The sequence below is a fragment of the Dermacentor albipictus genome, chromosome 2 (genome assembly GCF_038994185.2).
Source record: "Dermacentor albipictus isolate Rhodes 1998 colony chromosome 2, USDA_Dalb.pri_finalv2, whole genome shotgun sequence".
Lineage (NCBI taxonomy): Eukaryota > Metazoa > Arthropoda > Arachnida > Ixodida > Ixodidae > Dermacentor > Dermacentor albipictus.
Window position 1 is genome coordinate 128,943,739 of NC_091822.1, and position 22,423 is coordinate 128,966,161.

The 22,423-nt window shown below is 45.1% G+C and overlaps 2 long non-coding RNA genes across 2 annotated transcripts in view; one reads left to right on the forward strand and one right to left on the reverse strand.

Moving 5' to 3' along the window:
• LOC135897375 (uncharacterized) overlaps positions 1-15,284 on the forward strand; it is a 72,123-nt gene extending 56,839 nt beyond the window's left edge. The window contains exon 3 of the long non-coding RNA XR_010563030.1: positions 10,030-15,284. This is a non-coding gene — a long non-coding RNA (uncharacterized lncRNA). The remainder of the gene's footprint in view (positions 1-10,029) is intronic.
• LOC135897374 (uncharacterized) lies at positions 1,949-20,660 on the reverse strand. The gene is made up of 5 exons (XR_010563029.2): positions 20,394-20,660; positions 16,366-16,426; positions 3,695-7,314; positions 2,925-2,998; positions 1,949-1,963 (listed from the first exon to the last, which is right to left on the reverse strand). It is a non-coding gene; the product is annotated as an uncharacterized lncRNA (long non-coding RNA).
• Between the last annotated feature and the right edge of the window lie 1,763 nt (positions 20,661-22,423).

Consider the following 22,423-nt stretch of genomic DNA (forward strand, 5'->3'; position numbering starts at 1 on the left):
TGTTTCGATCATGTATGGCTTGACAAAGAGGACTGGCTTGTGGAGTTGCCCAAAGAAAACAGTGACGATATGTTTTGGAAAATCTTAGCCCCTGAAAAGGCATCTGGCGATAGTTGACAATAACGGACGCTCCGGCAGACGCCCAGGGTCTCCCCCGTCCCATGCTCTAGCATGTCATATTCCAACCGAAAGCTTTCCAAGTATTTACTGGCGAAAGCAAGAACAGTTGCTCATGCGTCTGATTCTTAAGAACTTATTATAAAAGTTAAGCCCACTAGCAGTCCCTGCTGAATCGCAGCGAGTACTGGGGCCAGATTCCCAACGCACAAGTCGTCGGCTCGAAGAGAATAGTGCAAAGTAGACAAGGTATGGAACAACTCAGCCATGACACTCTGAGAAAGAAATAGAGTGGAAGATTTCGTCGCATACCACCCTTGCTCACTTATTCTTTGGTTTTACAATCAGCTTTTCTATAAAAATTTTATTGCCCCTTAAGAACTCTGCGACTTATCTAAGTGTTCTCCCTGTTATGGTAATTTGAATCAATCCGTATTGTGTCAGATGCTCATTTAACCCTCAGAAACACAGCAATCGTGATAACTGGGCATCTTCATTTCCGGTTCTTTCTACAATCAATATATTGTATAGCATACATTGCACACGGGCAGATAGGAAACCTGCCATGCCTTCAGGCAGTACTCCGGCTCATTCTGACCTCCACTGTATTCTCGCATATTTCATCTACTCCATTAGTTTCCACCGTGAGATTACACAGGTCGAAATGAATTCAGAGATAGCGCACACTTTTCAGGTTTAAGCACAGGAACCGCATGTACAGTTTTCTAAGACCTGAGAAGCGATTCTGTTGTACAGTGGTGATAAGGTATGTTGAATAAGATATTTGCGCTCACTGGACTAAGGTTTCCCAAAAGAGCATAACCAACCTTGTTAGGTCCTGCTGCTGTTTCCTGAAGACACGATCCAAGTCCGTTCTTCAGTTTGCCCAGTGAAAATGGTTGATTTAATTTGCGATGAAAGACTGATGAAAAAGTTCACAGATTTATGAAAAATTTATTAAATATTTATGAAAGCCTTATGATGAAAGAGTTCACAGAATTTATGAATTAGGGTGTTCTCAATGTTGTACGAGGGCATGAATTTAATTGACAAAACTATTCCGCGATGTCTGTTTCAGACGGCTGTACAGCGTAGTGAACGAATGCAGGAAAAAGGACAGAGAAAAGGGCGCTAACTTCCAATTGATGGTTATTTACAGACGAGCCTGACTTATGTGCGCAGCAAACAGAGAAATAAGACACAGGAAAAAGTTGGTGCCCAGAGCCAGTGCACCATTGCTATTTTAGCGCTTTTTACTCTTCTTCGTCCTTTTTTCTGCGTTAGCTTTGCTTCCGTGTCTGCTGACTCATTGCCTAAGATGCGACGTCAGCATCCATCACGCTTATCAGGAATTTGTTATCGGTAGGCGCAAACTTTGCTTGCGCATCTGCCGATTCATTCTCTAATAATGCGACGTCGGCACCCGTCGTCATTGTCATGCCGTCGCTTTGCTTCGAGTGAAATACTGGGCCCGTTTGCACGAAAATCTCTTACGCTAGAAGTATTTGCAAGAGAGAACTCCACCCAATCCTCATGGCGGACATAACAAAGGCAAAATGCATTTATGAACGAGAAGCTTGGTGAATTCGGCCCCTGAATTCGGCCCCTGAATTCAGCGTCAATCATGAGAAGGCTATCATCGTGATAGTTGGAAATAACAATAAAAGGTTCCTCTTACTACGAGGACTCATGTTGAGAGGAGCATGATGCTGAATAAGGATATGAGAACAAGGCGAAGAGCGAATGAAGACTTCTATCGTGTCTTTATTGCTTTTTCAGCCGTGGAATTATTCTCACTCATATTTAGGCTTCAAGTTCATGCCCTGAAGATTACTTGACGTCTGATCTGTAAAAGAGAAAAAAAGAAGTGGTATGAATTTTTCTAGTAGATAGATATATATTGTTCTATAACGTCACTGTGGATGTCTAAGGACAACGACATGGTTTGTTAAGAGTCCACAGTACGACCGACGGTATTAGCACGCTTCCTTAACTGCATACGATATTCACACTCTCTGATGTAATACGTATACTTATGTAAAACTTCAAAAACTTGTTTTACAGTATAAGTACTATTTGAAAAGTTGTAACGCGCTCAGGGACGCCCAATGAGGTTGTTTCTATACCATCTTTACAGTTTTTGTAGTTTCTTTGTAAGAATAAAAACTGCGAAGATTATAAAAAAAAGAAGGTGCGTGCTTTGTTCTTGCGTGTTCTAACTGCAGCGCTTTGAATACGATGAGCAAAATGAGAACAAAGTAAGAACGGGAGTCAACGTTTGGACAAGAGGACTTGTCACCTTCAAGGCCTTGAAAAGGACAAGTCCAGGTATCGAAATGTTAGCGTCCGCTTTTACTTTGCTCTCGTTTTGCTATTTCTGTTAAATTTCCATATCTCGCCTTCCTCGTGCTTTCCATAGCGCTGTCGATAGTCTTTTGAAAGGACGAAGTCCTAATGCATTTTGTAAACGAAGAAAACAGTCGATTGCGTCATCCTGCGTAGAACAGAAACTTCAATTTGGAAGGTGCTGATGAAAATCCGCCAAGGTCCTTAATAATAAGAGATATAGGCGCTGAACGGGGACGCAAGCACATTCGTCGGCTTTTTAAACAAATGAGTAAATACGTCATAGACACGGACGGGAAAAGTTATACCTGACAGTATTAAAATATTTTAAGCGATAATTAGAACAAGAAGAACAGCATAGAAGGAGCTCTGGTTCTGGATTGGTGTTAGATGGATAAATTAGAGAGTATGTGGCGGCAGAATAAGTACTACAGTAGCGGAAACCTATCACTAAACATTACCTTTGCTGCAGACGCAGGCGGTGAAGCGGATGATGAAATCATTTGTTTGCCAGCCACACAGGCACTCGGTCGCACTGTAAGAACATGTATTTGGTGTCCAGGCTAGGGAAATATTCTGCAGAAAAGCTTAGTGCATTCAGAATTTCAAAGACTGAAGAACAACAGTCAAGCCCGCGCCACGCCGTTTTTAATTCTTTTGAGTCTTCGCACACGACACGAACATTGATCGTCATTTGCCCTCACTGACTTTCTCTTTTTCCTCCTACTTACAGCGGGCCTTTACATAGCCCTTAGGGCCATTTCTTTTTTTTAAAAAGAATGAAATCAGCCTCGATTGCACCCTATGAAACAGGATGTACAGTGAAGCTGTTGCCGATGTTAGACAAGCACAGGCGACATTTGATAACGTTAGAGAAGGGCACTGGCTGCCATAAAACCACGAGACAGCGCACGCTGTCTGTCTAAACACTTCCCTCATAGACGAGGATTATCTTGCTTTCATGCCATACACTTCGTTTTGCTGATTTGCTCCTAGGCATTATTCCGCAGTACCTTGATTGTTGGATTGAGCTGTTTGATTAGCTGTGTTGCGGCTGCATCGGGTCCTGCACAGTGTTATTGAGGACCTTTACTCCTGCTTCTATCGAGTAAAAATTTTCTATGGTAATTTTTTCTCTCTCAAGCTTCTCTCTTGTTGAATCTGATTGAGCCTGGACTACACTTTCTATCGGTCCGATCCCATGTTATTAATATTTAAGTGTCTCACGTACCATAGTGCGTCGTTTCCGTCGGAAATATTGCAGTTTTCAGCTCTTATAACCATTCGAGAATTTTATTTAGAGCTACGAGTTCTCTATACGTGGTTCCAGGATCTTCATGGCGAATGCCATACACCTAAGTTTTATTTGTACATTTAATGTTAAAGTGGTGCTTCGTTTACATCTTGCGTCGATGCTGCTGCTGCTGCCGCCGCCGCCGCCGCCGCCGCCGCCGCCGTCTGCTGCCGCTGCTGCCGTCGTCGTCGTTGTTGTCTGGTACTCCACGTAGGGGTATGGTATAGAGCGTTCATGTAGAGAGAATGAGCATTACAGAGAGGAAAGGCGATGCAAGAAACTCCCTTGTACTTTTCAACCACGTCGTCACAATGCACTCTGGAGCTCCCTATTAACGCTGTAACGCGACCCCACGCAAAAGCTATGCAGAAAATGCAACGCTTGGTTTTGTACTAACATGCAACTGTCCAGAAGAGAGGTAGCTAGAGTGGTAGAAAGGAGGTCGGCAGAGGAAGCAGAGAATGGGAACAACCAACGGCAGTCACCAAACGAATGAATGACAGCCTTTTCGCTTGTAGCTCCAAAACATGGCGGGAAGAGAAAGGCGGCGTAGAAAGACAAGGAAGTGCTGCTCTAAACACGTCTTTGGTTGCGGACCAACTGTATAAACTTAAGTTCAAGGTACGGCAGAATGCGTTTCTGCTATTCCTAAATATTAAAGACCGTGCAAACTTAAGCGCACAATTGCCGCAGGGCGTGCAGCAACAAAGCCGCATTAAAGCACCGAAGCGTCAAGGTGACACTACCAAAGCGGTCGCACATCGAATCAACACTTCTGTGCCCACTGCGGTAGTTTTGCGGCTAAATCATTGTTCGAGGTAACGGATTTGATCCTGGCTGCGGCAGTCACATCTTGACAGGGGCGAAACGCAAAACACTGGTGTAACAAGGGAGGTAACGTTAATCCTGGGCCTGTCACTTCAGCGTGCCTCATATTCCGATTGTGGTTTTGGCACGTACATGATTATAATTCAATTACAGTTCAACACTTCTGCCACGATGTGATGAACCGTCTGAGGTAACGACAAGGTTAACCTTCTCGACGGTTATGAGCAATGGGGCACAGCAACACCTCAAGCAAACAAGCCCCGCTGCGTGTTCTGTGCTCTCATTCTCGATGACTATCGCCAGCATAAGAGAATTCACCAATTATTCTGATTTAGCCATGCATTTATTCATGCCAAGAGAGAAACGTTCAGTAGCATGCTGCACTACTTTAACACGTGACGGTGGACACCTGCTGCAAAAACCTTGGTAATGCATTAAGTTCGGAACGGTCAGACTCCTTGCAAGACATAATGAGCCGCAGTGTGAAGTACACGTGTGGCGCTTTTAAGTCGACCTCCTTAACGGCACATGCGAGCACTTAATGCACCACCTACACGTGCAGCATGCTTGCCGCCAGTAAGTGTGGCACATGTGTAACAAAAGCCGTACACTAATACGTTGCGTCCTCAACAGGGCAAAGCAACACTTATATTACTTCTTCAAGACGTGTTTGTTGAGGCGGCGCTGTTGTTTCGCCTGCCACTTTTCTTGTGTTTCTGTGTAGGATTTTTCTATCTACATGCTCCTAAATACACTGCTTGCAGGGCTGATCGCTTCGTTGCATGCACTAATAATCTTCAGCTCTCTCCCAGCTTATTCTTTGGGACCTTTTCGTGCTCCTATGCATATGCGTGGCCATCTAGTACAAGCCTTGAATAAACTTCGAATTGTACTCCCAATGACGCTAATAATTGCCTAATTATTGCATGCTGGAGCATGTATTTGTTTCCTTATTCAGGCATTAAACAACGGTAATTTAGCTATAGTGTTCCGACTGCCTTTTTGCGGCAGTAGTCTAGCACCACGCGTTTACTTCTGTAACGTTTCAAGCGAAATAAGAAGTAACAGCTGTTGTCAAAACGTTACGCTGTTGGGCAGCAACAGCGCATGAACGCTGTTAATGCCCAACAGGGAAGACTTCCGCTTCACGATAAGTAATTTTTGGTATTGTCGACACAGTTGGGCAACTCACTGGCTGTGGTTAAGTAAAATGCCTCAAACGCTTCTTTAAAAGGCGAGGCCGTTATTACACACATGGGGCCTTATAACGTAAAACTATTCCAATATGTTTTTATTCCGATCTCCGGACGTCAACTTTGGGTAACCGCCGACGCAAGCATCGGGCGGTGACCCGTAGGGTTGTCTAAAGAGACCAATCGAACGCTATCCTCATTTAAAGCAGGTTATTTCTGTTTGCTTTAAAAGCGAATAACATTGCCTACCCTGAGCAGCTTGTCTTATTTAATTGGCTGACAAGAGGCGAGGAGCACGCTCAAGTAGAGAGGAATTAGATGGGATCGAGCCAGTGCACAGAATATCGATAACCAGATGAAGAGGGTGCTGCCAGCGTCTGCGATTGGCCCACTTTCCCTTCCTTAGCTTGGCCGGAAATCGCAGAGGCGTACAACGGCAGGTTAAGGATGCTGCTAAAACAGATCGTCAACAAAAACTAATTGGCACAGTGAGGTCGTAAACTTGCGGAAGTGGCTCGAAAACACTACACGGGTACGCAAAAAGCTTTTCTGTACGCAAATAAACCCATGCCCCCCGCAGCTGCGAGTAGCCAGTGCCAGAGCAAAAGGCGGCGACCATCTTTTATTTGTTTCGGAACGGGGCCGCCTGCGGCTATTCAGAAAAAAAAAATCAGTTTTGTTCGGCATACAATGCATGTTTAACGCGTACACGCCACTTTGACGCGGTGACTTCTCGCGGTTTTGTGAAGTCGCGTGACAGCTTGGTGAAGTGGTTGCAGCCCTAAATCATTTGACCAATAGGCGAGGTCTAATGACGAAAAGGCGTGGAATCAGAAATAACTATTTTTCTTTTGCTCAGTCCAGTAATACACAATTAGTGTGTGCACGTCACATCATACGGTGTGCTATCGCGGTTTTCATGACGTCACCTGACAGACAGGCGAAGTGGGGGTGCTCCAAAAAAGATTTTGACCAATCGCGGTGGGGTTATTGCAGAATTGGAAGAGAAAAGTTTGGTATAGCTTTACGTTATAGCGCCCATGGTCATCAGCTCAAAGAACACGTGCACAAAACTATTGAGTTCAATTGCTATGCTTCTGAGGTAACAATAATGTGATGTCTACCGTCTCCCTAGGCAGTGAAATTTTATATCATTTTATTACCTCTACATAATTATTATTGCTTCCCACTCTGCAAAATACACTTTATAGGGAGGAAATATTATATTATGTGGTTCTATACACAGCGTGATATTTCGTTATCTCGCTCTAGACAAGAACCATCGGGTGAGGTAACGGTTATTGCCACCGCCATACATACGGAAAGTGGCACTCGTACATTGTCATCAAACAAGATTTCCATGTTTTATTTTGTTGCACTAAGAACAACTCGCTTTGTGTTGCTCTTTCACAAAAACCAGCGAGACCTGCCTTATCATGTCCAGCAAAATCCTGAGCGCACGTTCCCCTTGGTTTCATTGACGATGCAGCGACAGTTAGGTGGGCAGGAACTGTGGCCGTTGTAGTCGAACGTACACTGCAAGAATGATTCGCATGCAGAGGAGAGTAAATGACGGCAAGCAAAAAGTTGCTTAGCATGGGTATGGCTTTATCAGCGATTGAGTGAAGGTTCCTCATTCACCTTCGTTTCTAGACCGTGGCTAAAATTGCGCGTACGAATATTACGCTTTCCTCTCTTTCTGCTTGTCGCACATAGCACTGTTCCTTGAAGACGAAGGCACGTAGCCGGAAAGCAGGAGTAAGTTCAAGGCCCTCTTTTTTTCCGGGTCATTTCTTTGCGACCCGTCCCGAGCTTTTTTAACCTTAGCTGCTGGGTGCTGCTGCTGTATTGCCAAATAGCCCAGACATAAAAAAAAACACACACAATAAATACGCATATGATCGGGTAATTATAAACACAAATAAAAGAGGTCAAACTGGTCAAGCAGGATACACGGGCAAGACATAGAAACGTTTTACTGGCTGCCTGCGCCCCAGTCGCGCGCATAATTCCATCGTGCCGCCGCCAACCCGCTCTGTAAGATGATCGTCACGTGTGTCGCATTGCGTCGCACTGGTGGGCGAGTGCAAGCGCATGTGGGCACGCCTGTATCTTTTAGGTCAAAGACGCAGGAAGGAAATGGGGCAAATTTATAGCATTTGAGAACCCGCTTCGCGAAAGCTTCGCTTCACACGGATTCCAAGATGTGCGTTGGATCAGCATAATTTTTACCTTCCGTGTAAGGTGAAGCTGTTGAAAAAGGAGAGTGTCGGTTGCGAAGAGGCCAGGAGGGAAATTATGCCGTAGTCAACGCAGCTACAGAGCACGAACAACACGGCGGCATCGTGTAATTGGAAATGCCAACTACCGTCTAGGGAATGGGCTTCGGAACGTACGTGTTCGTAAGTTCACAAGAATGCTGGACTCTTCCTGACAGGAGACAACAACAACAAAAAGTAATCTGCGTTGGTGCGTGTGGTGGAAATGGAGCTTATACGGGCTCAAAACGCGTACCCTAAAATCTACTACACCCATGCTTTGTATGATTTGTCCTGCGGAGAAAATGGGCTGAACGTGTCCGTGCCCGGCTGAGCAGGGACGCTGTTCGCGACGGATCCAGTGGGCGACTACAGGTGGCACGGTCTCACGTAGAGGTTACCTGCGTAGGTATCAGTCTGTCTTTTGAAGACCGTATACTAAAATCCATACTTTCGTGCAAAATAATGAATGTACATCAGACTAAACATTTAGTTCCACGTGTAGTTATACTGCAATCAAACAGGTTATGTACCGTAGAATCCTTGAACGCCATGCCAGGTAACAATGCTGTTCGTTCTGCGTGTGCGTGTCGAAATTGAGAACCCACAGCATCACGAAGCCTTTCGTAGGCATTATATATATATAAGGGAAGAAGGCAAACAGAGGGGCTCGATTTCTGTTAATCACGCCCATATATATAAAGCCATAATGCAATGAAGCCATGAAAAACCATGGGGATAACTAGTTGTCACTGAAATTCAAACGTTCAAACTAATATAGGAAAGGGACAATGAAAGTAGACAATATAACTCTCTTCCCTTACGTTGCCAGGACAAACCTCTTTAAATTTTCATTCTTTCCTCGAACTATACAAGAATGGAACCTCATCCTTTTCCATCAACTGAACTCCCCTGAATCAATTCAAACTCATATTATTAGTGTTTCCTAACTAACATTGCTGTTTCGTGCTATATTGTTTCATTTCTTCATTTTCATAATTTTGCAATTCTGCCTTTTGTACGCGCATTTTTTTTGTTACTTTGCCCCTCCTGCTTGAGAAACACGGCCTACAGTATGATGTAAATAAATAAATAAATAAATAAATAAATAAATAAATAAATAAATAAATAAATAAATAAATAAATAAATGCTTTGGGAAAATGGGTTGCAGGCCGTGTTACGTCACAAGAAATATGTTATGTTACACAGCGCATAACAGCAGAAAATGTTGACTGGACAGTTATAGTGACAAATCTGGTGAGTTTGCAGCAAAAGTTAGGAATAATTTCGGTATTTCCTGGTCTAGCTTTAGCGACACCCTAAAAAAACAATTCGTCAAGACTGAGTCGAAACTGAAGACTGACACCTTCTGAGACAGAGATTGGGCTCCCTGCTTCTATTCTGTTCGATTCTGCTAGAGGCCTGCATCAGCGCTGCGGTATATTTTCTTAACGTTTTATCTAAAACGCCTCCTGTGGAATGTTCTCAAATAAAGTTTCGCTTCGTTATGGATCTGAAAAGCAAAATGCAGTATGCAGAACGAATTACAAAAGTCGTTTTAGGCTTGTCTAGACGACTGTTTGTCCAATGCTCCTTGCTGCTTTTTATACAGAAGCTGTAATTTAAACGATCTTGACTTGAAAGATATTTCGCATACCCTCAGTATGAGAATGAATGGGTTAATATAAAAAAAATGGATACCTTCAGTGCAAAGAGTCTTTCTATAGCTCAGAAAAGCTGCTCTGCGGAACCAGTGTACCAGTTGCCTAGAAAATTCCTGTGTAGGTATTCTTGCAGCGAAGATATTACTGCGACTAGACGCGCTCAGAAACATTATATGCGTGTTTCACGCTATATTGAAGGAACTACTTCATTCACCTTTTCTATATTTACATGATACTGGGGGCATGCCATATGGGTACATTTTCATGTGCGGGGGTTAAAGTGAGGCAAAATAAAAGTTGTTAATCGAATGTTTCCTGCTGTTTTTAGGTGTTATATGAAACACATACAAACTTTCCCTACTGCCGCGGGAGGACGCAAGATCACAGCAGTTCAATATTCGTAGGGTGAAATGGATGAACGGTACAGTAAGTATGAACTGTGCATGATAATTAGAACCGTAGAAGGGAATTACCTATACCAGTTCTCCAGTTTTACACGCGTATTTCACAAACTTAGTTTGCCTAATATCCGGAAGGGAGTCTACATACTACTAAAGTGTTCGTATTGTACTGCGATTTTAAGGGAAAGAATATGTATTTTATTGTATGATGCATGGCCAAATTTTAAGAGTGTGAATTAGAGCGTACTTATACGTTTTGGAACAAATTCCTTAAGCAACTGTACTAGTAAGATATACGATCGTTATGGGAAATGTTTATCAAAGTCCCAGGGTCACTGAGTTCATATTTAGTTGAACTAAGGACCATGTTAGAAGTGATGTGCAGAGAAAGTTTAACGTTTCTGCATGAAGTACGAATTCGGTGAATAATTACTTAATTGTTGTCTGCCTCATTGCATGCGTTATACGACGTTTGTTGCCGGTCTCCGCGGCTTCCTCGGTGGACTAAACCAAATACCTTGTTCATATTTAGTGAACATAAATGGATGATTACGGGGGATGTGGATGCGAAATTTCATTTGTGTGGCCTAATTACTTCATTTGCAACACGTTGCGTATATAAGCACTTTGGATCATTACGAGGGTGTTTTGCGAATGGCGTAGAAGTTAGACAACAACTCTCTGCCAACTATAACACCCACTTCGATTATATGCAGTGAAAATGTGGGCTACAATGTGGAGTATGCGCTTGCGATGGTGTGTGTGAGGACTAAGAGTAGCATCAGGAAATTCCTATTGTGAAGCCCTCGAAAGGCTTAGAAAGTCGGTATTCGCTATGTTTTTAAATGTCCTGATAGAATTGCGTTTGCATCAAATTCATATTCGGTGGGAATAGAAGCCAGTTAGGCGGGCGTGTGTGGGGAAACATTAAGGTTGTCGAATTGATTATGAATTTTGTTTATAATTACCTAACCGCCGGTTTCATGCGCTTCCGGTGTCCTCGGTGAACTACAGAAGTAACTTGGAATATATTTCGCGCAACTAGGAGCCAGTATTGGCGGTGTGCATCGAAAAATTCAGCGACGGTGGGTTGATACACTTTGATCTTAGCCAAAAGGCCGAGAAGCGATTGATACAGTAGTTGCAGTAAATTACGTATGTAATCGCTCCGGAGCGTTATAAGCGAGTTTTATGGAGCACGCAATTACGAAGCACACAAATTACGGACCTAATTTGGGCATGCAAAGTAAAATGTGTCTTGATAAATTAGAACCTTGGAATTGGGAATAGTAAATATACGGAGTCTCGAGGCGCCTTCACGCAGACACTGTCCACTGTCGTGTGTTCCCGCCATCGACGACATCTAAGGGGCGCATTTTTACAATTGCTAGTAGGTACAGCGGGGCGTGGCGTTTCTCGCGATGCTCGACGTTTTTGCGCAGACGCGAGTAAGCGCGGGTGTGAGAGAGAAAATCTGGGGGCCTTTGTTCCTTCAATATTTGACTCTGCCTAGGCACTACGGAGGAGGTTTCTTGGCGCGTGTTGTATGCGTTTGTCTCCTAGACATGCCGGCTTTGCAGAGTGCAGTCGAGTTCGTTTACGCTATGCCGCTGGCTGCCCGTGCGGGGAGGCAGTGGGCACGGACGACCGATTTGGTGATCGCTGTGTTTGAAGGGGCAAGGTTCTGACTGGCGTTGTATAAGTCGCGGGCCCCTATTTTCATCGCGAAGATAGACTGGTTGTTTTACAAGCAGGAGGGCACATGTAACCGGCAGAGAGGCCTCAGGAGAGCTACTGAGGTCATAATAAAGCAGGTGGGGCAGGATCTCCAGGGCACCCAACTGGTAATGGGGGGATCAAAGCTGGAAGCAGGGTGGCCCGTGGGTTGGCGCCGTGGAGGCCGAAGCGTGCCCCAGCTACAAACAGCGAAAACTACAAATAAATACATATCATCAATTAAGTCTCTACCACGCTATGCACCCTGCGATGTATTGCTACAAATTCCCGCACTGCGATCAATGCGCAGCGCTTTACCACATGATATGGGCTTGCGCAAGCGCACCACAGCCCACACGCACACACCCAACCACACGGCAATGGGAGGCAGCGCTGTCCAGCTCAGACTTGACGCAACAGCTCAACCTGGTCAACCGAGCGAGAAGGGCAGCCAAGGCTGCTGGGCTCCTAGACTGAGGGGATCACCCACTACAGAGCTACCTATGCTCATATGCTTTTCCTATAAAGTTTACTCTCTCTCTAGCAAAAAGGGACGCGCATCAACTCCCACGTATTGATGACGGAATAGGCTGCCTTCTTTTCTCCTCTTACTTTTCCTCAGTAGACTTACAATCCGGATACTGGCAGATCCCGATGCAACCTGAGGACAAGGAAAACACTGCCGTTGTAACCTGTAACGGGGTCTTCGAATTTAGCGTGATGCCATTGGACTGTGCAATGCTCCGGAAACTTTCGAGGAATTTATGAACACTCTTCTGCGCGGCGTGAAATGGACAATCTCTATGTGCTACCTCGACGATGTCATCACCTTTGGCCACACCTTCAGGGAACACAACTCGCGTATGGACATTGTCCTGATCTAGATCACAAACTCTGGCTTAGTGTTAAACTCAAAAAATGCCACTTCGGAGACCACCGAATCCTTGTGCTTGGGCACCTCGTCGATAAGGACGGCATCCGCCCTGATCCCCAGAATATAGGAGCCGTTGAAGTGTTTTGTGCACCCCGCTCTGTCAAGGAGCTCCGTATTTCGGGGGACTTTGTTCCAATTTCCGCCACTTTATTCCTAAATTTGCCGACGTCACGTATCCACTCACATGCCTGCTATGAAAAGACATCCCCTTTGAGTGGACTTTGCACTGCGACCCTTCGTCAGTTGAGGTTTCTGCTGAAAGTCGCGACCTGCTCTTCAGCACTTCATTCCTTCGGTTCCAATGGAAGTCCATGTGGATGCGAGTGGTAGAGGTATTGATGCCGTCCTAGTTCAATGATACCGTGACCACGTACACTTGATCACATGTGCCAGTCGCTCATTAAGTAAGTCCGAGCAGAACTACACTGTCATAGAACAAGAATGACTCGCGGTAATATATGTAGTTCAGTGGTTTGGTTCTTACCTGTACAATGACCCTTGACAGTTGTCGCCGACCACCACTCATTGTGTTGGCTTATAAACCTTCACGACCCTTGTGGCCACTATGGGCGCTAGCGCTCCGCCTCCCTTGACAGTTGTAAGCGACTACCACTCATTGTGTTGGCTTATAAACCTTCGCGACCCTTGTGGCCGCTGGACGCTCCGCCTACCTTGACAGTTTTCTCTGACTACCACTCATTGTGTGGGCCATTAAACCTTCACGACCCTTGTGGTCGCTTTGGACGCTGCGCGCTCCGCCTATCTTGACAGGTGTCACCGACTACCACTCATTGTGTTGGCTTATAAACCTTCGCGAACCTTGTGGCCGCTGGGCCCTCCGCCTACCTTGACAGTTGTTACCGACCACCACTAATTGTGTCGGCCTTTAAACCTTCACGACCCTTGTGGCTACATTGGGCGCTGGGCGCTCCGCCTACCTTGACAGTTGTCACCGATGTCACCGACCACCACTCACTGTGTTGGCTTATAAACCTTCACGACCCTTGTGGCCGTTTTGGGCGCTATGCGCTCCGCCTACCCTGACAGTTGTCTCCGACCACCACTCATTGTATTAGCTTATAAACCTTCGCGACCCTTGTGGCCGCTTTGAGTGCTGGGCGCTCCACCTACCTTGACATTTGTCACCGACGACCACTCACTGTGCTGGCTTATAAACCTTCACGACCCCTGTGGCCGCTTTGGGTGCTGGGCGCTCGGCATACAGGAATACAGCTTACCCGTCTCTTATAACAGCGGTCGACAACACGCTTACGCGAACTGCTCGTCGCGTATGCCACTTAGCCCTACGGAATGTGACGCCGACGACTTTGATCACCTTGCGGCTTCTCTGTGGCCGAATTTTGTAGATTTGAGCAGGTTCAAAGCCCAACAAACAAAGGACATCAAATTAATAACCGTGTTCAACACTACCACCGCCTCTACGACAGGACACCATTTTTGAGCACATGATGGGATCTTTTATAAGAAATATTCTAGCAATAGCTCACGTTTTTTCCTAGTGGTGACGGAGAACCTTCGCATAGCAGTGATTCCGAGTTTATGCACGTCTACACTACGCCTGGCCATGTAGGTGTGGCGGGGAAAGGTCTTCCGGATTAAGGAACGCTTTTATTGGCCTGGAATGCAACAGTCTGTTGACACGTATATGGCCAGATTCTTGCAGAGTCAGTGCCACAAACGTCCATCTACTGCTCCAGCTGGTCTCCTGCAGCCGCTACCACTTTCAAGCACGCCTTTATAACAAGTGGGCATTAACTTCTTGGACCCTTTTTCAAAATCAGCCAACGGCAATCGTTGGATAATTGTTCCAGTCGACTACCTAACACGCTACTGCGCGACGCCGGCCGTGCCCTACGCCATTGCCATTGATGTTCCAATGTTCCTGCTGCAAAATGTCATCCTCCAACATGGTCCACCTCACGTGATCATCAATGAGAGTGAAAGATAACCCACAGCGGATCTCGTAGTGGAGCTGCTTCGTTTGTGTGAATAGCACTTGCGTCGCATGACACCATGCCATCTACAAACGAATGAGCTTACGGAGTGCACCAACTGATCAATTATAAACGTGATATCTATGTACGTTTCATTCGACCAGAAGGCGCGGGATGGCCTATTGCATTTTATCACGTACGCGTTCAGCACCGCCAAGCACGGACATGCTTTACGCGCGTGTACGTCGGTATACGATCGACGCTGTTCTCCCTTTCTTTAGTCGAGAAAATTCCACTGTCGCCGAGACCCTCTGTCTTCTCACAGATGCATATCTTATTGCTCGCTATGCACTTTAGCATCGCAGAACAGATCAAACGCACACTACAACATTCGCCGTCGACCGGTAACCTATCGCCCTGTGGGTTTGGTGTGGTTGTGGATTCCTGTAAGGAAAGGCGGGTTATGCCAAGATTTTAACCACCTACACTGGTTAAAACGCACGCACACACGCACAAACACATATGATCTAGGCGTAAGGAAACCTAGAGGCGCGACCTTTATTAAACACAGGATAAGCCGTCGGCTTCCTATATATATATATATAAATATATATATATATATATATATATATATATATATATATATATATATATATATATATATATATATATATATATATAATGTATGGTGGTGACTGTGAAGAAAGCAGCCCAACTGAGAAAGACGAAACTAGCGTTTTATTGGGTGAACTTGTGCCCTCAAAAACAGGCTACACTCAAAGAACGGCGACAGCGGCGAACACAGTCGGCGATCGTCGAAAATCTGATAAACGGGTTAAGCGCGTCGGCTTTTATACATCAATCGTCGAATGTTCAAGACTAATTGCTGGGACCCGCGCGTTTTCCACAAAGTTCTACATTATTCGCGTTGCACACAAATGCGATCAGATTACACAAGGTTCGGTCACAGACAGTGGATAGAACAATCGATAACATTCCAGAAATTTCCCACACATGCAAGCGCGTCCTGCGCTGTGCGATAACATTTGTTAGGCGGTGAAACGTGTCGCCCGATGAAGACAAGTACACGTGTCAATGTATATATAAGCAAATAGAGAATAACGTTTCAGAAGGAGCAAGTGATGGAAGTAGAAGTAGTGTTCCTCGACCCATGGAATGCGTTTTGGAGTGTTCCAGAATAATACCTGTCCTCTAATGGTTTTGACAAAGTAATGAAGCACAAGACGGCAAGAACAAAGAAGTTTTGTTATGACATGCACAACTAGGCATAGTACAATACGGCACAAAAAGCGGCCGAAGATGCAATCTCTAATGATGGTAATGCGGTGAGGTTACAGAAAAGGGAAGAGGACTTTGTGCTAAATTATTCTTGCAAAGAGCCGCACTGTATGTAAAAGGGAGAGAATCGCTCAACTACGCTATAAAAGCTGTGCCGGAAATAGCGATCACAAATGGGAAGCACAGAGACCGGGTGCAAACATTTCATGACAGGTACTTCAGGCTAGCTGAGGTCCCAGAATTGCGGATTTTTCATTTAAGGTGCCGATCTATTGTACTATCTTTGGATACATCAAGCGGCTATTAGGTCAAGCTTTTTGCCTTTGCTACGCCACGCATCATATTGCATGGAAGCTTACCCATTGTCCGTCACATGTAGGCCACCCGTCACTGCCGCCTTTGGCAGTGTAACTCTTCTTACTGCAAAGAGAATGGATGAGCTCAGCAGCTGCTTACGCGAGTTGTGGTAGGTCACCTTCATTTATTGGAACTTTTGTTAGTGAAACATTGTCATTATCAACATTATCACGCCACATGAAGAGAACAAGAGTTCTAAATTTGCTTTACCAGTGTTAACCTGATTTACGTTACCACTTTAGTGCTCTTTTTGAAAACAGAGTGGGTCAGTGAATGTTTTAACAATGTGCAGCGCACACCTGACATCTGGCAGCCCGCAGACTGGCGGCGTAAGTCACTTAGAATTGTCGTTTGAACAAATATGTAGAGAGACAGAGATAGTCAACTTTTATTGATGCCAGTGGTTACGAGGGCGGACGCAGCCTCCCTCCGCCTAGCAGACGGCCGAGGTCCCCTGGGCCTCAGCGGCTTCTTCGGTTAGCTAGTTGGCTTTGCTGAAGTTTTTAAGGACATGCGAATTGTGCGATCGCCTGTGAGTGTTGTATCGCGTAGTATCGCGGTACTGCGTGAATTTCCTTAATTTTTTTTCTCCTCTTCTTCTTCTTTCTCCTTTTATTCCCTTCACCCCTTTCCCCAGCACAGGGTAGCCAGCCGGTACTTACACTGGCTAGCCTCCCTGTCTTTCCTCCTCTTTGTCTCCCTCTCTCTCTCGGCTAGCTAGTCGGCCCAGACCTAAGGTGGCTTGCACGAACACTTAATAACGAAAATAATAACGAATTTGAGAACGCGTTCTTAAATGCTCCATAGACAACGCCTAGTCCGCACTACAACGCATTCTTAAATTTGTTATTACTTTCGGTAATTAATGTTCGTGCAAGCCGCCTTTGGTCTCGATGGTCTGAGCTGGGCAGCAGGGTCTCCCACTGGTACCGGTTTTGAATTTTGCGGCCCTCGAAAGGAGCCGCCTTCGAACACGCTCATAGAATATCTGGCAGATCCACGCTACGTACCCTTACATAATTTAGATTCATCATTATATTACCCTGGATAGACTCTTCTGCAGTCCACCGGGTTAGGATACAAGATTGTTGGCAAGAGGCATTACTGCCTGTTTCTTGGTTAGCTCTGGATGAGCTGGTGGGTACCGGGCCCTTCCCAACCGATGGTAATCGGTAATTTCTTTGTAGCTAACCATGCGGTCTCCTCTCGTTCCCGGCTAGGCTGGTTCACTTGCTCGGCGAGTAAATCGTCAAGCTACGTTTTAGCCGCCTCGTTGCCGGGGAGAAAGGAGTGCGCGGGCACCCAAATAATTTTGATCGTCCCGCGATGATGGCCGCTGTTATTATTTAGAATTTTGAGTGCCTCTGGCGAGATGCGTCCTATTGCGAAATTATGAACTAGTATTTTTGAATAGCTTATGACAATTCTTGCTTCGGTTGAGGCCACCGCTACTGCTATTGCTGATTTCACCGCAACTTCGGGTGGTCTGTTTTCATGGTTGCGCTCGCTAGCGATTCTCCGTACACGTCTACCGCTCTGACGACCATCCCTCTCCGTTCCCTATAATCCGCGGCTTGTACATAGGCCACACCCTTCATATCACGGTGCGCTTCCGCCCCGTCTTCCTCTCACGCACGCGTGCAAGATTGAGCCGCGATTGTACTCTGATCCTCGCAATCTTTCACTCCCTTGTACGGCGCGCAGTGACGATGTTCTCGTGTTTGGACTTTATAGGGAACGTAACGCCGACGAAAGAAATGAGCTTGGAGATTACACATATTTGCTATTGTAGTAAAAAAGAAGAGTGCGAGAGGCAAAAAGTGGAGCAGAAGGCTACAGCAAAAGCATGAGGCTTAAAACGGAGTAGGAGCGGAGGGCAAGCGGCCTGCGCATGCGCGGAGTTGCTGGCGGTCCCGGCATCCGCTGCCGCCAGGGCGATCTCAGCTGCACTTCCGAGGGGGGGGGCACGGTGGCATGAAGTGAGGAAGGCTACCTTCATCCGAGGCGTTAGCTCCAGAGATCATTCGACGGTACGAGCGTGTTGTAACGGGGATCACTGCTGCTGCAAGGGGCGAAGGCATGCGGCTACGAGCAAGGCTTTATGTGACACTTCCTTGGGTGTTGTCGCCGTTCACATTGGTGGCCTGATTTTCCCTCGAAGAAGGGCCGCTCTCGTCCTTGGTGGAACGAAAGCGTGAGAAGACAAGCGCAGTGCTACGCAAGACGGGCTGTGCGGAGGCGATGGCTACGATATGGCGCCAAATAGCGCGCGTCGTATGTGTGGAAACAAAGCGGTGCGTGAGCGGAGGTCTGTCTATGGCGGCGGCTACATGAATCGCGTCCACGCGTCACACACGTGCGGCCTCTCGCGACCTCCGGATTAGCCAGGCAGTCGCGACACACTTCGCTCTGTTTGCAATGTGACGCACGGACAGATTGTCCGTACCAGCTACGCGCCTCACCGCGTTCCCTTGACAATATAAACCGTGTACCTGTATAATTATAATACGAAATATTGACACGTGAAATAGCAACACCTACAGAGCTGTCCTCAAATTTCGCATGAGAGAGTACCGTAATCGCCAGTGAATTTTTTAAAGATTGCATGTCCACCCCATAACCCTCAGGCACGTGCTGTGGAGATCGCAGCCACCCTGGACTGTCAGGACTGTTTTAGACAGTACTTAAAATTTAGGAACATCAAATTGCGAGTTTGTGTGCTCACGAATCTCGACACGAAACTCACCTGTTCAAAGGAGTCTGCACGCCGCTGAACACGTGTCGAGGCTGTCAATTTTACCACTAACATTTCCAGCCACCTAACATAATGTTGCAGTTGTAGTTGCAGTACCCAGGAATCCGTATAGCGCAAAGGGGCTGCTGGTTGTCTCATGCAAGGAATAGTTGTGCCTTACTGTTACGGACCAGACGACAAGAGGTGCAGTTGAGTCTGCAGCGTAGAATTACGGGGAATCCTATCACGCATTAACCCAAACTTGAGCAAGATTAAAGCAGAATTAAACTACAATAATAAAAGAAGTGCAAAAAAGGCTCTTTCTTTGCTGCAGTAATGTCGGTTCCCTCAGGCGCTTTTAGAATAAAACAGTTGGTGATTTTTGTGCCCTTTGCTTAAATTCAACTTCATATAAGCAACACACACTGTACTGTCCCTTCGAGCTCTGGTCATACGGATTCTGCTGTAGTACCAAGTGTGTGTTTTGGAGTCTGAAGTAAGCCACTGTTACCAGTGAATGTGAAGCTCTCGTGCAGTCGGCGAGGAGGCAACAGCTTTCCGATCTGATTCAGGAGACCGTAAGCGGGCTGACTCACGCAGCGGCAACAATTATGCGACGTCATTTGGTGAACTCTAAAGAAAGTGGCGGTTTGGGTGAGTTAGTATTGTATTTTGTTTGTATATCAGCATAGCAAGCAAAATAAATAAAACAGAGTGCTTGTGTTCATCCCTTTGTTTGGTGCACTGATATGCAATCGATATTCCGAATCTCGACATTTCGATAGTATAGTTCGTTTAATGGGGCTAAATATAGGGAACCTTAAATGCAATTAGACATGATGGCAAAGCTAGTGACCTTTCCGGCTAGAAAAGTGAGGTCTATATTCTTCCCTTCTTTATCAGGAGTTAGCGTGTGAAGATGAAATGCAGCTTTATATACATTAAATGCGAAAATACAAGGTCTGGCTTAATCCCCTAAATGTTTTAATTTTTTTTCTTAGGGGGTTCCAATTAAGATCGTAAGCCTTTCTTTCTGATATAGGAACCACATAAGCCAAAAACGTTCACGATTTTAAAGGAAACGCCACTATTCGGTTATTCATAATCTATCTTCCGCTGCCATCCGTCGTTTAAAAGGAATCAAGTTAGACCTCTAATTTTGAGCTAAAGGATAAAAAATTTTTTCGATGAAGACGTTGTACCGATATAAGGCGATTTTAAAGCCAAATGGGGGAGGGGTTCGGACGGAGGACACAGGTGCCTTAATCATGCAAGAAAATTTGCTGGGCCACTTACATTAGCATGACAGCAAATACAAGAACGACGAAGATCACAGCTTTGGTTGCACCCATCGCAAAGAACGAAAATTGAAGCTAAGTTCGAGATAGCGTGTCTTGCGAGTTGAAGCTAGCGTTAGCGCGGAACCTTACACCACTTGTGTTGCTTCTGGTCGCTCGGGTTGTAGACTGCCTACTAGAGAACCACGCGAAGTGACCCGCATTGCGATGTCATGTACATGTCCGGTCGTGAGAACAATAGTCGCCGGTGAAACTGTATCATCATTTGCTTGGCTATAGCATTGCTCAGCCTAGCTTGTGCATGCAACGGAATGGCTATTCTATGTTCACAACAATACGCCGGTAAGATATCGTTTTGATGGCTTGTCAGCAAATGTCATTGTTATGTTTCAGCGGCAATACATCGGGCGAATATTTCTACCATGTAGTCGGAAAACAACTTTCAGGACTTTCATATGAAAACAGGTGTTCGCGTGCATGGCAGAACACGAAATGTGAGATATGCAACTGGGTTGGGCATATCACCCAAGTATAACATCTGGCGTATGTTTTCAATAAACATCTTTATTTTTAAATTTCGCGACTTGTTTGTGCAAAATTCCACATTTCTTGGCAAGTTTCACAAACGCGAGCACACAGCTTCAAGAAAAAAAAAAGAATGTGTGGTTGCTAGGTCACAAGAAATTGTCGCAAAACTACTAAGCTTCTTAATATTGGGTGATGTTTATTTGGAGCAGTTTGCACTAATTATAGCTTTATTACACGGTGAAAACATGCTCGTTTACTACAATACTCCATGATGTATACCTAAGAAGAACTATTAAAATACGAACATGCCCATTTCTTTAAGTGCGACGTAAACACAGAATGCTGAATACCAGCAGCAGTGCAGCAGCTTTACGGAATGAAGTTGTTCAAGGGTTTATAAAGAATTTGCCATTAACATTAATGTGGTACGGCCAATCGTGAACATTTTAGTTTTGGTTTCGACCTTCAAATGCCCAGTGGCTGGTAGGAAAAAAATGAATAGAGCTTAAATTGAAGCACAGAATCTATGCTAACATCTTCGTGTCTGTCCACATTGCGCTTATGATTTTCCGTTCCATGGCCCGTTTGGTGGTGGTTTCCTTGGCAAGAAAGTTGTGTTAAAGAGCTTGAAGGGCCCAAGGAGTGACTGAGAGGTGAAATAATACAAATAATAAGAAAATATGATAGCGAAAAGTATTTTATTATAAACAATGATTCAGGTATAAGAGTGAAATCTGTGTAGAAAGCAGAATTTCTGTATAATTTGGCAATCAAGTTGCAGATTTCTACATATTGAATACGCGAAATGCGGAAACATTTACCACGTGAAAACATTTTGTTTCATAATACTTACCTTCTGAAAGCTTTTCGCGTTCCACAAGTTTCAGTCCCTCAGGTTAGTGCTCGCAAAATACACTGATTATATGCTTTTATGTTTACCAAAATAGTAATAAGTGGTAAGTTATTCTTGACAACATCTGTCATATCTCCTACATCTTCTAAGCTGCTTCCAAGAATATTACATATAATTGGACAAATGAATATCCAATAGTTGAAGCTGTAACTACAAATGAAACACAATTTTCTTGAAAAACTTTTATATGACGTGGCTCCTTAGCGCAGGTTGATAAATAATGTCTAAGCTTCAAAACTGCTGGCAATAACAAAAGACTGGCAGTGGGCTCGATAATATATCGAAAGGCTTATTGCTTAAACTTATAACCTATCATGTATATGTGAAACCAATTCATGTGTGCTGTAAAACACACATGAAACACACAAATACTTCATCAAAAATAAACGGCACAGACAAAATTGTTACGGGGATGTTGCGAGTGTAGAAATCTATGTATGTTTACAATATATATTGTAAACATACGCAGGTATATATTTTGAGGAAGAGTCACAGGGGTTAAGATGACTGACCGCCAACAACATGCAGCGGCCAGCGTCTCCGATCTTCTTCCTCTTTCCTCTTTCATCCTTCCGTAACAGGACCCC